Raw genomic sequence first — 16,244 nt, 5'->3', positions numbered from 1 at the left:
TCAGTTGTCTATTTCTGTGTAACAAACCATTCCAAAATTTAATGGTTTAAAAAGGTCATTTTATGTCTCATGATTAGTAATGTCAGACTGGACTCAGCCCGGTGGTGCTTTCTGTGCTGGTCTGTATGGGATCGCTCTTGTGGCTGAGGTCATCTGGTGGCTAGACTGGGGAGCAGTTGGTCCAGGGGCCTCAGCTGGCAGGGCTGGTCGTTTTCCAGCAGGCTAGCCCGAGCTGCTCCCTGGTGGCACTCAGTTCCACAGGGTGAAAGTGGAAGCTGTCCTGGTAGTTTCACACCATCATGTCACCACTGTCTATTAGTCAAAGTCAGTCCCAAGGCCAGTCTGGACTCAAGGGGTGGGGAATAGACCCTCCCTCCTAATGTGGGGAGCTGGTGTGAGGAGGGAGGAAATGCTGAAGCCATTTGCAAACAATTTGCTACACCTACTACGAAATCTACACTTATTACAATCACTATTCTTAACATAGTAGCTTTATTTTCTTTATGATTAGAACAAAAAGTATTACCCAGAGAAAATTCCACTCCTTGACCAGGCTGTTAAACTTTGAGCTCCTGACTGAGTCTTCACTGTCAGAAAGTAGCTATCACTTGACACGACTTTCTTAAGGGGTGAAAATGAGTCAGCTTTTGCCCTGGTGGTTCAGCCACTTCCATTTTTGATTTCCATTTCCTGCCCCCAGGACCCAATACATACCATCGCAAACTAAGAAATACAAATCCCCACTCGCCCTTCTCCTGAGTTCCCACTTTTTCTTTCCTCCAGCATCCTCAGATCCAGGAGGAGAAGTGTAGTGACGTAAGAAAGATGGCAGATGAATGTGTGTTTCATCTTTACTAGGTGGGGATATACAGACATGGCCTATAATTTGATTTGATATTAAATATTCTCACAGAGTGTTTTGTGATGGTGATAATTGTGTGTTTAAGGGAGATTCCACAAGGCATTGCTGAACTCTACGTTTTCTCTTCTCCACAGCCCTTACTGCCTTTCCGCACACCACACAACTTAGTTGCTTCCTGTTCTTTGCTTGTTAACTATCTCCCTCTGATAGAATGTCAGACCAGTTCCTAGAGGGGAGGGGTCTTTGTCTCTTCAATTCATCGATGTATCCCAAAATCAGAACAGTGCCTGGCATAGAGTGGGCACTCAGTAAATAGTGTTGAATGAATACAGGAGGGCATGGTGGGCTGGGCCAGTGCTGCTGAGAGGTCTAATACAGTGGGTGCAGAAAACCGGCCAGTGACTTTGGCAGGAGGCCCGCCATTGGTGACCCTGCTAAGAGCTCTTTTGGTGGGGTGGTCAGGACAAAAACCTGAGATGAGAGGAGCTAGGAGAGAGAACCAAAGGTGAGAGAGGGAACACAGGAACAGAGACAACAGCAGAAATGCATTTGGAGAGCTATGTGGGGCTGAGAAATTCAGTGGTACTGGAAGGGTCGTGGAGTTCCCTTTTTAAAATGGGTGAGAGCATAGAGATGGAAATCATCCTGTAGAGAGGAAGAGAAAGCTGACACAGGAGAGAGAATCAGTAATTGCCAGTGCGGAGCCCTCGAGAACTTTGAGAGAAGGATTTAGGGGCCGAGGAGAAAGGTGGGCACACCTCTCCCCCTGAAGCTGCAGGGGTGTCAGCGGATGAGGCACAGACATAGGCGGGTGGGCGGAACTGCATAAAGGTGAGGAGGCTGTCCTGGAGAGGAGGAAGCAGGAATGTGGGTGATTTCAAGTAGAAACGGTGTGTAATGGCCTCCAGAGCAGGAAAGACCAAAACGCAACACGTGGCCATTTCTGTCTACGTTAGGACAAGCTGCGGGGAGCTCACAGCATGGAGCACCCCTCAAGCTGGTTTCTCAGACTTTGTTCTCTGTCTCAGTGAATGGCATCATTGCCCATGCAGTTGCCCAGGCCAGAAACCTAGGTCGTGTTGGACTCGCCCCCTCCCTTCCTCCCCTCCCTCTCTGGTCAGTCCACCTGTCTCTCCCCACCTCACCGTCTGAGCTCTGGTTACCTGACAGACTGCAGGTTAAAAGCTTCCTGACTGGTTTTCGAGTTCAATTCTCCATATTACAGCCTGAGTGATAATTCCAAAAAGGAGATCTGGGCATGGTACCCCTCTGCTTGTAACTGGTCAGTGTCTCCCCCTCGCCTTCGAGTTAAAGTCTAAATTCCTCACATAAGACCCGTCCTGCTCAGGCTCCTTCCTACCCCTCGATGGAGACGAAGATAATAGGGGAAGAAACAACAGCAAGAAAATTCTGAAAATTGAAAAGAAAAATGGACAAAAAATTACTGATTTGGCAGGCCAGAGAGAAATACTTTCTATGATCATGATCTGTAAGTTGAAAACTAAAAGGTAGAAAGTTGTTTATATTACACAAAACATGCACAGATATATAATAAAGAGTATTGCCTAAATTAATGACAGAGAACATTAGCAAAAAATATTAAGCATGAATTGAGGACTGGGACAGTACCCAGAAGATGGAACATTATCCGTAAAATCTAAGCTAAAAAATGTCAAAATAGAGAGCCCAGCACTGCCTAAAGTTGCAACAATTTGAGCATCAAAAAGAATAATGGTTTAGTGGATTTCAATCACACCGAATTATAAAAATCCATGGGTCTACATAAAGATACTCAGAAAAAGAGAAAGCCAAAAGGGAACCCATAGTCACCAATTAAGAAGGCTTGTAAATCAACTTCTTAGCTTGACAATTGGTAACTAAAGAAAAACACTTAAGCATTTATCCAACCTGTCCTGTAAGAAGTGTATCTTACACCAAATAGGCTCAATTGATGAGAGAAAGTTCTATTTTACAGAGGAATGCTGGCCAAGAATGTAGAAGGAGTGACAGAATTAGAAAGCCATCATTCTGTCACCCCTATTAAAATTACTGACACAGACAAGATGTTCAGTTGCTATTAAAACATTTAGGTGCATGACTGAAGGGAACCAGACAGTCCTATAAAACCACAAGTAGTACCACAGAGACCACTTTCCTGTTGCAAAGGGGTGTTAACTGGTCAATAAAAGGCTCAGACTATTTATTGCCCTGACCAGGGTGAATCCTAGCAACCAGTTAATGTGTGTCTTCTCTGATATGATGAAAATGCAACATGAACTACAACGTCATCTATGTCAAATTCTAGCTGAAATAAAAATTAACTTGAATTCATCAAGTCTTTACTTTTAACTTTCAGATTTAAATTTCAGGGGTTGAAGAAGTTGAATGGCATGACAAAGAGGCCAGCAGACAAACTCAGAAAGTGGGACAGCTGGCTGGATTCTTCTACAAGCACGATTCATTAAAAAGAAAAAAGGAGAGTGCGCTAGATCAAGAGACCAGAGGGACGTAATCACCAGATGCACAGTGTGTCCTGGGTTGGGTTGTGGTTTGGACTAAGGCCTGTAAAGGACATTTGGGAACAAATTGTGGGCCTTGAATACGGAGAAGGCATTAGGCAAGATGAAAATGCATTCACACGGAAATGGGAGAACCTTAAGTAAAATGAGCAGATAACAAAACAGCACAGTGTGTCTCATTTTGGTAAAACACACACATACATAAATATCTGGAAGGACATACACTAAGGTGTTGATAATGCAAATTTTTTGGTGGCAGGAATATGGTGTGTTATTTCGGTTTTGTTTCTCTTCTGTGTGTGTAAATTTCTACAATGCACTCATCTTTTAAATAAGAAGAAGAATGCTAAGAAGGAGGAGGAGGAGCCTGAAAGTGAGAAGACAACAGGTGAGGAGCCCTGGGGGCAGGCAGCAGAGACAGCGCCTCCACTGGGGCAGAGCTTCCACAGCTGGGATGGAGGTCCAGCATCCTGGCCTTTTCTTTCACCCATCAGACTGCACCCAACAGAGGGAATGATTCCTGAGCAAGACATGCCCAAGCAGAAGAGTTTTGTGGGCCATTTCTACCTCTGGATCCCAGCCTCTGGAAAACCAGCCCTGCCTGCTGCTCTTCCACGAGCCTGAAGAGCTACTGGGACTTGTCATGTTCTCTGAAGATTTTCATCTTTCAGGTCGAGTACCAGAAAAAGGTCTTCAGGCTCCCACCACCCCCATCTTCTGTTGCCTTTGTTGTCCAGGGATATAAAGATGGAAGGAGGAATAAACACCTCTGAAGAAGTCGTGACTCTTCACTTTGTTCTTGGTTCCAGTTTTGAGGCAAAACTGGGTTACTCGAGAGAGATTACGCGCTTCAGTTAGAGCTTTTGACACTTAAATCCACAAACAGACAAGAAAGTCTGGAGTGAACTCAGAGCTCAAGACTGGCTGAGCCTGATGTAGGCTGAGGACTGGGCAAAGCGAAACCCCAGCTCCTTGGCAACCGGCACAGCCAGAGAGGCACATTTCAGGGCCCACAGTGGACCCTTGATCGGATTTCCTGCCGGATAGACCCCCAGTCAAATTAACCACACATCAAAGCTGAAAATTCTTTCCTTTTCTTGGTGCTCTGTGGAGCCCAACCTTAAGAGGATATCAAAAACAAAAACAAAACAAAACCATTAAATGGGCCAACAGCACTTTTCTTTGGAGTTTCAGGGGATTGTCACTAGATTATGATTCCATGTCAGTAATATTAGGGCTTGGAGAATAGTTTGCATCCTTGCTTTTGTTTTTTTCTTTTTACCATCTTCGTCTCCATTGGGAACTTCCACTCAAAAGATTATATACTCAATGTGAGAAAGTCTGTGTTTTTTAAGAGCAGCAATTATTCTGAAAACTAAATGATTTATAGCTAGAAATTGTCTAAAGACTAAAGAAAACACTAGTTTATCTTTGAAGTTCTTTGCAGCTCTGAAATCCTTTACTATTTTGAGTGTAACAGACCGAGTTGTGTGTATGGTGTATTTTAAGCACTTTTGCTCCCTCTAGAGGAGCAATATAAAAAAATCAGAGCTGTCTGCATTTGTCTCCAGCTCTGAAGTTAAATTTTTATGTTATTAAGAGAAAGAACCCATTTGGAAATAATCAGGAAAATGTAGTCTTAATTAACTATAATTTTTAAATTATAGAATGCTCCATAATCATACCAGTTTACCACTTTAATATGGTTCCTGTTTCTAATTTGAAATATGTCCTTCCAGTTTTGTCTGCTATACAATACTCAGAGAATGCTGCATCCTGCTTTTTTTCCTCTCATTGCAAATATTTCCTATATAGTATCAGTCACATCCACTGAGTAAATCCTAATCGTTCGTCCTGTTGCTGGACAGCTGGGTTGTTTCCAATTATCCAGCAACAACTACACTTAACACTTTTATGATGTAGTGCTTCCATGTTTGAGGTGGTCCTACGATTGAACCTCAGCAGTGGAGTTACTGTATCAATGAACATGCTCATTTTTGAAATGACACTACATGTTTCTACATCACTTCATAACAGGATCCTATCATCAGTAATGCATGAGAACATCAGTTTCAGCACGCCTCCCAGCACTGGGTACCACTGTTTTTAAAATGTTTTGATAATTTGGTAGACCAAAAATGCTATCTCATTTTGATTTGCATTTCTTTGACTTCTGGTGGTTGAACATTTTTCTAGATTTATGAGTTTTATTTCCTCTTTTGAAAATTCTGTTTATCATTGACAGACTTAATAATTTCTTACTTAGGGAGCCCTCGCTATCATGACCACTACTAACACTATCATTTGTTCAGCAACCATAATATGTCAAACATTGTGCTAAAAGCCTTACATATATTTTTAATCCTTGCCACAACCCTGAAAGGAGGAAGAAGATTGAGTCTCAGAGAAGCAAGTACCTCACCCAAGTCCACGCAGCTCCAGCAGGTTAGTTTCTATTACAACCTCGGCCTCAACGTAAAGATCTAATACATCTTTATTTTTATAACAAAGATATGAATTCTTTGCAATATTTTTCCCAGGCCTGTCTTCCCTTCTATTTTAGCTATTTGTTGGACTTGCAGAAGTAGCATAATATATATAGCGTATCATAATAATTAAAATTTAACAACAGTAATAATAATTTAACTGTAAATCTCTTTCAAAGCCAAACGCATCTTGGCTCTGACTAGGTGTCACATAATAGCCATCTGAAGTAATAAAAAGATACGACATGTTCTATCTCTCTAGAAACAACTTAGGGCCTAGATTAACATGTTCCAAATTATTAAACAGTTATTTGCACATCACATATTGACTCATCTTTCTCTTCCTCAAGAATCTGTGCTGCATTATTTGTCATTCATGTAGTAAAATCTGTATTTGGACTTGTCTGTTTCATTGATCCAGTCTATTCTTTGTACAAATACCACATTGTTTTAATTACCATATCTTTGTAAGACTATTAAAACAGAATAGGACTAATCTTCCCACAAATAATTTTTTTCATAATTTCCTTCCCTTTTTATTCTTCAAGTGAACTTTAGGATCATTCTGTCAATGTAGGCAACAAATTATTTTTCTTTTAAAGAAGGAACTCAAAGTAGTAGAGATTTTGGTGTTACATTAAACCTATATATTAATTTAGACACAGTTATTTTCATATTCAGTCTTCCTAACAAGGAATAACCATCCAGTTACTTTTTTTCAAGTATTTTTTTATATTTTTAATATATTTGTATTTTTTTCTTCATGCCATCACTACATATCTTGTTAAGATTATTCTCAGGCATCATATGTTTTAGTTGTTCTTGCAAACAGGGCCTATTTTTTTGGCTTGTTTGTTTCTGTATAAGTTGCTGCTAGTATGTAAAAATGGTACTGATTTTTATGTACTTGTGTGTTATATATATTAAGCCATGTATATCTATAAGCTCATCCATTTCAACAGCTTATCAGCTGACTCCTTTGTGTTCTCCAGATGAACAAGAATACCAGTTAAGAATGATGCTTTTCTTTCTTATAAACTTTTGTGTGAAGACAAAGAATGACCACAGCCAGCCTGGGACTGCACCCTTAGGAGGGCCTGCTAGCAAGGCTGGCTCCCAGCCTGTGCCTGGGAACTCGGGTTTGGGGAGTTCCCACCATCCCTACCTGATAAGCGTGGGCCCCTCGCCTCGACCATTTGTGCAAGCAATTCGGTTTATGCTAAACACCTGCTTTTGTTCTAGGAGTCTGGAATTTTGGAATCTTCCAGGCAGAGGCTGCCTAGTGACCAATCCTCAATAGAAGCTTTGGGTACTGAGTCAGCTGTGAGCATCCCTGGTGTTGTCTGAAGGGTCTGCAGGCCCTCCTGACGGGTCTGCTGCCTGCTCCTCTCACGCGCCTGCTCCCCTGGGGGCAGAGTTGGAAAACCACTGGTGCTAAGCATCTTCCTACCACTGCAAATTCTTATCAGCATCATCTCTCTTTTACCTTTAATTTTGTTTTGTGTTATTTTCTCAATTAGTTTAAGTTTCTCTTCCTACCTCTCCCCACCCAAAGAATCAGCTTCTAGTTCACTTTTATTTTTTCTCATTCTTTCATATATTTATCTTTATCATTTTTAATCCCATTTTACTTAGGATCTGTGTTCTTTTTCTAAAACTGTAAATAATGTAATCCCTTTTTCTTTTTTAATATTAAAAGTACTTGTTGCCACAGATTTACCTCTAAATTACAGGATTGACTACATCCTATACATTTTTTATGTTAACTGATCATTTTAATTATTTAATAAACAATTTTAGTTATTTAACGGATTCCCTGCCTGTTCGTATAGCTGTTTTATAGTCTGGAAACTTTAAAGAAGTTATATTTTGGGTAATAGCAGGCGAGACCACTCAGACTAATCCTACAATTGAAAACAACTAAGAAATGTTGTGTCAAAATTTCAAAAATCTGGAAAGCATGAAAAAGATAAGATAGCAAGGATTTAGCAGGACAAAATCCAAATGAAAATTGGAACCTAGAGGGAAAGGAGAACACTGACGTTGCTTTTGCCTCTGAGGACATCTGCCAATTAAGGAAACTTGGTTTTCATTTTTCATGTCTTCTCAGGGGGCCCACAAGGTCAGAAAGTCCAGTCTGAGTTCTGGCAAAGGTGGAGTGCAGTAGGAAACCTTCCTCCAAAAGGAAAGGATCCCAAAGGGCTGCTTCCTCTGGTTAAGAAGGAATCAGAAGTAAACCTACTCTCACTCTCTAACACCTGCCCCCAGGAGACTGTAAGAAGAAGATGCTTTGGTGTTGAACAGCGAAACCCTGTCCCAGGAGCCCCGGCAAGTCTGTGACCCCAATCCCTCACCTGACAGTCCAAAAGCCTTATGCCTTGAGCTGGTTTAAAGCAGTCAGAACTGACCCTGGGTGCTAGTGGATTCACATCCCACTGACGGGAGGCACCGGCATCTTAGGCGTCAAAGAATCTCAGGAATCTGAGCTGTTAGCTAGTCAGGTGCACCAGGAAACGAGGCACCATAAGCAAGAACCAGCAGACACATGCCCACAATGGTCTCAGGTGTCCTTCATTATCTAAATTCTCATTTTAATTCCAGGAATAAAATAGATTTGGATTTACTAGACTTTCCATACTGTACAAAATTTTGCCACACACTATTCAAACCCCCAAACTCAAGAACCTAACAGATTCAGATGATGAAACTCCTGTAAATAAATAAGCAAAAGACAGACAACCTTTCACAAATGGGGAAACTGCTTGAACAGATCCTTCACAGACAGGGATATCCAAAGGCCAAGAAACATATGAAAAGGTGCATATCAGGGATGTGCAAGTTGAAACCACAACTGTCCAGCCCCAGAATGGCTAACCTGAAATAGAAAGACAGCATGAAGTACTGATGAGCACGTGGAGCGACGGGAACTTGCACACACGGCTGCAGGAGTGTGACTGACACAACCCATCCTGGAGGCCTGCTTGGCAGTGTTTACTAAGGACAAAGCTTATGACCGAGCAATTACATTCAGTTATATCCTTAATAGAAATGCACGCACATGTTCCTCCAACGACGCATAGAGAATACTTGTTACTATTTGCAATAGCCCTAGTTAAAAACAATTCAAATGTCCATCCACAAAAGAATGGATTAATCTTGTGTGGTAAATTCACTCAGTGAGGACTACACCCCACAGTGATGAGAATAAATAAAACATAACCATCTGAACAACACAGGTGAACTCCACAAGCATGATGCCGAGTGAAAAGAGCCAAGGACACACAGGGCGACTACATAAAGTTCAAAAGCAGACAAATTATATGATGTTAGAAGTCAAGAAAGTGGTTACCTCGTGGGCGAGGTGAGCAGCTAAAATGGTCTGGGATTCTGGTGGATTCTGTTTCCTGATTTGGGTGCTGATTACTTAGGCATGTTTACTTTTTGAAAATTCATTCCACTGTCTACTTAAAATTTGTATACTTTTTCTGTATGTATATTATACATCAATAAAAATTTGAAACCTCTATATAAAGAGACATTAAGGTAGCTATAAGTAAATTTAGAGAAATACCAATTTTATCAATAGATCCAGTACAATCTCAATAAAAATTCCAGCAGGTTTTTGTTTGTTTTTGGTGGAATTTGTCAAGCTTACTTAAAATTCATATAGAAACACAAAGCACTAAGATTAGCAGGGCCCACTTTAAAAAGGAGGAGGAGGCAGGACCAGGTATTGTAAAACTACAGGAACTGAGACTAGAAACAGACATACAGACATACAAATTTGGAAACTTGATATGTGACATTTAAGGATATTTAACATCAATGGGGAAAGGATGAACTTTTCAATAAAAAGTTCAGTTGGAGATAATTGATATCTATATGGTAAAAATACAAAATTGGCTATCTATATCACACCATACACAAAATAAATTACAGGTGATTAAAACCCCAAAGTGAAAGGTAAAACGATAAAGACTTTTATAAAATAATATAGAAAAAATGTTTCACTATTCCAGGTTAGGAAAAGTTCTCAAAAAGAAATAAAAACCTTAAACATGAAAGAAAAGCTTAATAAATTAGGTTCTAATAAAATAAAAAGTCTGTTCATTAAAAGTCACCTGAAAGAGACAGATTACAGAACAGGAAAAGATTTTTGCAACACACATAACTGACAAAGAGGCAGTAGGTAGGACATCTACAAATCAAAGAGAAAAGACAGACCTGATAAGAAAAATCTGGGCAAAGACGTGAACAGAAGCTTTATAAAAAGGGAATTTCCAAACAGCCAATAAATGTGTGAAAAGGTGTGCAACCTCATTATTATTTAGAAGGAAAACACATTAAAACCTCAGTGGAATACCATTATAACCTTCCCAGAATGGCTAAAACAAAAAGTCCAAAAATGCAAGTGTCAGCAAAGATGTGGAGCAATGGGAGATACCAAACAATACTGGTGGGAGTGTAAACTGGAAAACAATTTTTATAATATAGCAAAATCGAAGAGGTATACACCCTACAATCCTGCCACTCCACTATAGGTATGTGCCTTAGACATGCTCTTTTGCACATTCAACAAATACATGATGAGAAAAGTCAAGGCAGCATTATCTGTAATAGGCAAATCTGGAAACAACCCAAATGTTCACTGACATCATGATATATTCATGCAGTAGAATACTCTTAATGGTAAAAATGTACGAACTGCAGCTACACACACAGTGAGGGTAAGTCTCAAACATAACATGTCATGGATCTGTCCAGATCCCCTTTTCCGGGCCAGTGCATCTGCCCCTCAGGTCCTCTAAGCGCTGATTGCTAATGGCTCACAGCTGGCCCCTTCTCTGGGCATTGCCCTTGGCCTAAAGGGCACCCTCAGTATACCTGGGCTGAAGACCTCTTACTGATATGCTCCAGAGCCCCTTTGGGGCCAGGCTGAAGCTAAGACTTCATCCCTGCTTAGCTGCCATCCCTGCCCAGTCCTGCTCCCTCCACCACCTTCCTCCTAAGAGCAAGAGCCCCACAAACCACATGCACCTGCGTCCCTGTCCTCGCCTCTGCATGTGAGGAATCTGACATGAGACATACTGCAGAGCTAGAGAGAAAGACAGAAAAGAGTACATGAATGGACTGAGGGGAAGACAGCGGCATAGGTGACTCTGAACTCACCTCCTCCCACAGACACAAATTTACAACTACCCCTGGAACAATTACCCCTGAGAGAGAATAGAACACTGGATTGAAAGAACCCCCACAACAAAGGACAGTGCTGACTGCAGTGGAAGAGGCAAAAATTCCTTTCTGGAGAGAAAAAAGCCACATTTGAGCCACAGCACTTCATGGCCAGGAGCAATCCTAAATATACAGCCTTCCCTGGCAGAGTCGGGGAGCTGAGCAGGGGAGAGTCTCATAATATCTGGCTTTTCTGGCTACTAACAACAACAGGGATTACCCCCAGAAAAGCTATCAGTCATAAGAGAAATAAAGGCCAGCTCTTAAAGGGCCCACACACAAATTCACCCATTTTGGAAAGCCACCTAAAATCACCAGAAAGAAACCTGCACAGCCCTTTGGTGAAAAGAGACTCACCTGATAGGCTCTGGGTGCATCTTGGTGAGAGGTGAGACCTCTCCAAGGACTGAGACATTGGCAGCAGCCATTGTTGTGACCAAGTACAGGTGTGCTGACACAGACACCGGCAGACACCATTGGAATTCTTGCCCTGGCCTGTTAGCCAAGGGACTTCCCAACCCACTAAAGCACCAATTTAATCCAGCTCAGCCAGGGCAGGCAGCCTGCCCTTGGGACTGACCCCACTCACAGGTGGTGAGGTGAGACCTCTGCAGTGGGGCGAGTGGGTCCACTTCAGTGGTCAGGGTGTGTGCACAGGGCAAGGCTGTGTTGACGGGGTGTGTGGCCCTGTGGTGGGGCTTGTCAGCTGCAGCTCACTTGTGCTTCTCTAACAGCCACATAGGGGATCGGCCCCACCTTCCAAAGCATGAAACAATTGGGTCTCCCATGCCTGGGAGCCAGCCCCACTCAGCTGCAATCCTGAGAGAACTGACAACAGCCTTCCAGGCCAGAGCCTGGCAAACAGTTATGCTGGGGGCCTACTCACTTAACAGAAAAACTGCAACAGAAGTGTGCTATTAGACCTTGCAGCCAACTGTGCTGGGGCGCTCCATGCCCAACAAAGTGACTAAAGGGTCCATAGCAGCCACACGCAACTAAGCATTACAACCAATCAGCCCGGGGGACAGCCTAGCCTCCCCAGGCACCTACAGCAAGGGTGAGCCTGCCGCAGCAGAAGGACACACATAGCCCACACAGGAGTAACTCCTGGAACTTTTGGAACTGGTGACAAGAGGGAAGCACACTGGTGGACCTCATAAGGCATATCCTACATAAACCCACCTCTCCAAGATGGCGAGATGTAGCTGACCCACCTAATACATAGATATAAGCTCAGATAAAGAGGCAAAATGAGGAGGCAAGGGAATATGTCTCAAATAAGGGAACAGGACAAATCCTCAGAAAAAGAACTGAACGAAATGGAGATAAACGATCTACCTGATAAAGAGTACAAACTAACAGTCATACAGATGTGTACTGATCTAGGGAGAAGAATGGATGAATTCAGTGAGAACTTCAACAAAGAACTGGAAAATATAAAAAAAGAACCAATCAGAACTGAAGAATACAATAGCAGAAATGAGAAATTCACTAGAGGGACTCAACAGCAGAGTAGATGATACAGAAGAACAGATCAGCAAGCTGGAAGAAAGACTAGAGGAAATCATCCAAGCTGAGCAGATAATAAAAAAGAATTAAAAAGAACAAGGAGAGTTTAAGGGAACTCTGGGACAACATCAAGTGCACTAACATCCATATTATAGGTGTCCCAGAAGGAGAAGAGAGAGACAAAGGGGCAGAGAATCTATCTGAAGAAATAATAGCTGAAAACTTTCCTAATCTAAGGAAGGAAACAGACACCCAGGTACAGAAAGCCCAGAGAGCACCAAACAAGATAAACCTAAAGAGACCCACACCAATACACATTATGATGAAAATGTCAAGAATTAAAGATAAACAAAGAGCCCTTAAAAGCTGCAAGAGAAAGGCAACAAGTTACATACACGGGAAACCCCATAAGGCTATCAACTGACTTATCAGAAACCTTACAGGCTAGAAGGGAGTGGTGCGATATATTTAAAGTGCTGAAAGGTAGAAATTTACAACCAAGAATACTTTACCTGGCAAGGTTATCATCAGAATGGAAGGAGAGATAAAGAGTTTCCAAGACAAGCAAAAACTAAAGGAGTTTCTCACCAAGAAACCAGCTTTACAAGAAATGCTAAAGGGACTTATTTAAGTGGGAAAGGGAAGACCACAAATAGGAATAAGAAAATTACAAAAAAAACAACAAAATCACTGGTGAGGGCAAATACACAATAAAGGTAGCAGATCAACCACTTATGAAGCTGATATGACAAAGAGTTAAAAGACGAAAGTACTAAAATTATCTATTTCCATGATAAGAGGGTAATGAATACACACTCACAAAAAAGAGGTTAAATATATCAAAAACATAAAATGTGGGAGGAAAGGAGTAAAAGAGTAGAGCTTTTAGCAAGAGGTCAAACTAAAGAGACTATCAGCTGAATACAGATCATTATGGACGTAGGTTATTAAATATGGACCTCATCATAATCAGAAACCAGAAACCTATAATAAATACACAAAAAAATAAGAGAAAGGAACCCAATCATAATACTAAAGAAAGCCATCAAACCACAAGGCAAGAGAGTAAGAGAAGAAGAAAGGAACAATGAAGGACTAGGAAAATACCCAGAAAAAAAAAGCACAAAATGACCGTAAGTACATCCTTATCAACAGCTACTTTAAATGTCAATGTACTAAGTGCTCCAATCAAAAGGCACAGGGTGGCTGATTGGATAAAAAAACAAGACCCATACATATGCTGCATACAAGAGACACACTTCAGACCTAAAGACACTCACAAAATGAAAGTGAAGGGATGGAAAAAGATAGTCCATGCAAATGGCAAAGAAAAGAAAGCTGGGGTAGCAATACTTATATCAGACAAAATAGACTTTAAAACAAAAACTGTGGCAAGAGACAAAGAAGGGCACTACATAATGATAAAGGGAACAATCCAACAAAAAGACATAACACTTGTAAAATATCTATGCACCCAACATAGGAGCACTTAAATATTAACAGACATAAAAGGAGAAATAGTAACACAATAATAGTAGGAGACTTTAACACTCCACTTACACCAATGTATAGATCATCCAAACAGAAGATCAATAAGGAAATATTGGCCTTAAATGACACATTAGACCATATGGACTTAGTAGTATATAAAGAACACTCCACCCCAAAACTGAAGAATACACATTTTCAAGTGCACATGCAACATTCTCCAGGATAGATCACATATTAGACCATACAAGAAGTCTCAATAAATTTAAGAAGATCAAAATAATACCATGCATTTTTTCTGACCACAATGGTATGAAACTAGAAATCAACTACAGGAAGAAAATTGGAAAAGACACAAATATGTGGAGAATAAATAAAATGCTACTGAACAACAATTGGGTCAATGAAGAAATCAAAGGAGAAATAAAAAAATACCTGGAGACAAAGGAAAATGAAAATACAACATGCCAAAATTTATAGGATACAGCAAAAGCAGTCTAAGAGCAAAGTTTATAGCAATTCAGGCCTACCTCAACAAACAAGAAAAATCTCAAACAATCTCACAGTGCACCTAAAGGAACTGGGAAACAAAGAACAAATCTCAAAATCAGTAGAAGGAAGGAAATAATAAAAATAGGGTGAACATAAATGAAATAGAAACTTAAAAAACAATTAAAAAATCAAGGAAACTGAGCTGGTTCTTTGAAAAGAGAAACAAAATTGACAAACCTTTAGCTAGACCCACCAAAAAAGGGAAGGCTTGAATAAATAAAATTGGCAATGTAAGAGGAGAAATTACAATGGACACCTCAGAAATAAGAAGATTATGAGAATACTACAAAAAGCTAAATGCCAACAAATTGGATAATGTAGAAGAAATGGATAAATTCTTAGGATCATACAACCTTCCAAAACTGAATCAAGAAGAAATAGAGAATTTGAATAGACCAATCACCAGTAAAGAGATTGAAACAGTAATCAAAAACCTCCCAAAAAATAAAAGTCCAGGACCAGACGGTTTCTCTGGTGAATTCTACCAAACCTTCAAAGAAGACTTAACACCTATCCTTCTCAAACTCTTCCAAAAAATTGAAGAGGAGGGGAAGCTTCCTAATTCATTCTATGAATCCAACATTACTTTGATACGAAAACCAGACAAGGACAACACAAAAAAGAAAATTACAGGCCAATATCACTGATGAATACTGATGCAAAATCCTCAATAAAATACTAGCAAATCAAATACAACAATACGTTAAAAAGATCATACACCATGATCAAGTGGGATTTACTCCAGGGATGCAGGGATGGTTCAACAACTGCAAATGAATCAACACGATCCACCACATTAACAAAATGAAGAGTAAAAATCACATAATCATCTCAATAGATGCAGAGAAAGCATTTGACAAGATACAGCATCCATTCATGATAAAAATTCTGAATAAAATGGGGATAGAAGGAAAGTACCTCAACATAATAAAGGCCATATGTGACCCACAGCTAATACCATTCTCAATGGAGAAAAACTGAAAGCTATCCCTCTAAGAACAGGAACACGACAAGGATGCCCACTTTCGCCACTCTTTATTTAACACAGTATTGGAAGTCCTAGTCAGAGCAATCAGGCAAGAAAAAGAAACAAAAGGGATCCAAATTGGAAAGGAAGAAGTGAAACTGTTGCTTTTTGCAGATGACATGATTTTATATAGAAAACTCTAAAGAATCCACCAAAAACTTTTAGAAATAATAAATGAATACAGTAAAGTTGCAAGACACAAAATCACAATACAAAAATCAGTTATATTTCTATACACTAACAACGAAGTAGCAGAAAGAGATATTAAGAATACAATCCCACTTACAATTGCAACAAAACAAATAAAAGACCTAGGAACAAATTTAATCAAAGAGGTGAAAGACCTGTACATTGAAAACTATAAAACATTGCTGAAAGAAATTGAAGAAGATACAAAGAAATGGAATGATATTCCATGCTCTTGGATTGGAAGATTTAACATAGTTAAAATGCCTACACTACCTAAAGCAATCTACAGATTCAATGCAATCCTTATTGAAGTTCCAATGAAACTTTTCACAGAAATAGAACAAAGAATCCTACAATTTATATGAAACAACAAAAGATCC

This window comes from Equus caballus, chromosome 1 (genome assembly GCF_041296265.1).
Source record: "Equus caballus isolate H_3958 breed thoroughbred chromosome 1, TB-T2T, whole genome shotgun sequence".
Taxonomy (NCBI): Eukaryota; Metazoa; Chordata; class Mammalia; order Perissodactyla; family Equidae; genus Equus; species Equus caballus.
The sequence above is the reverse complement of the archived record's forward strand: the minus strand, read 5'-3'. Positions refer to the sequence as shown.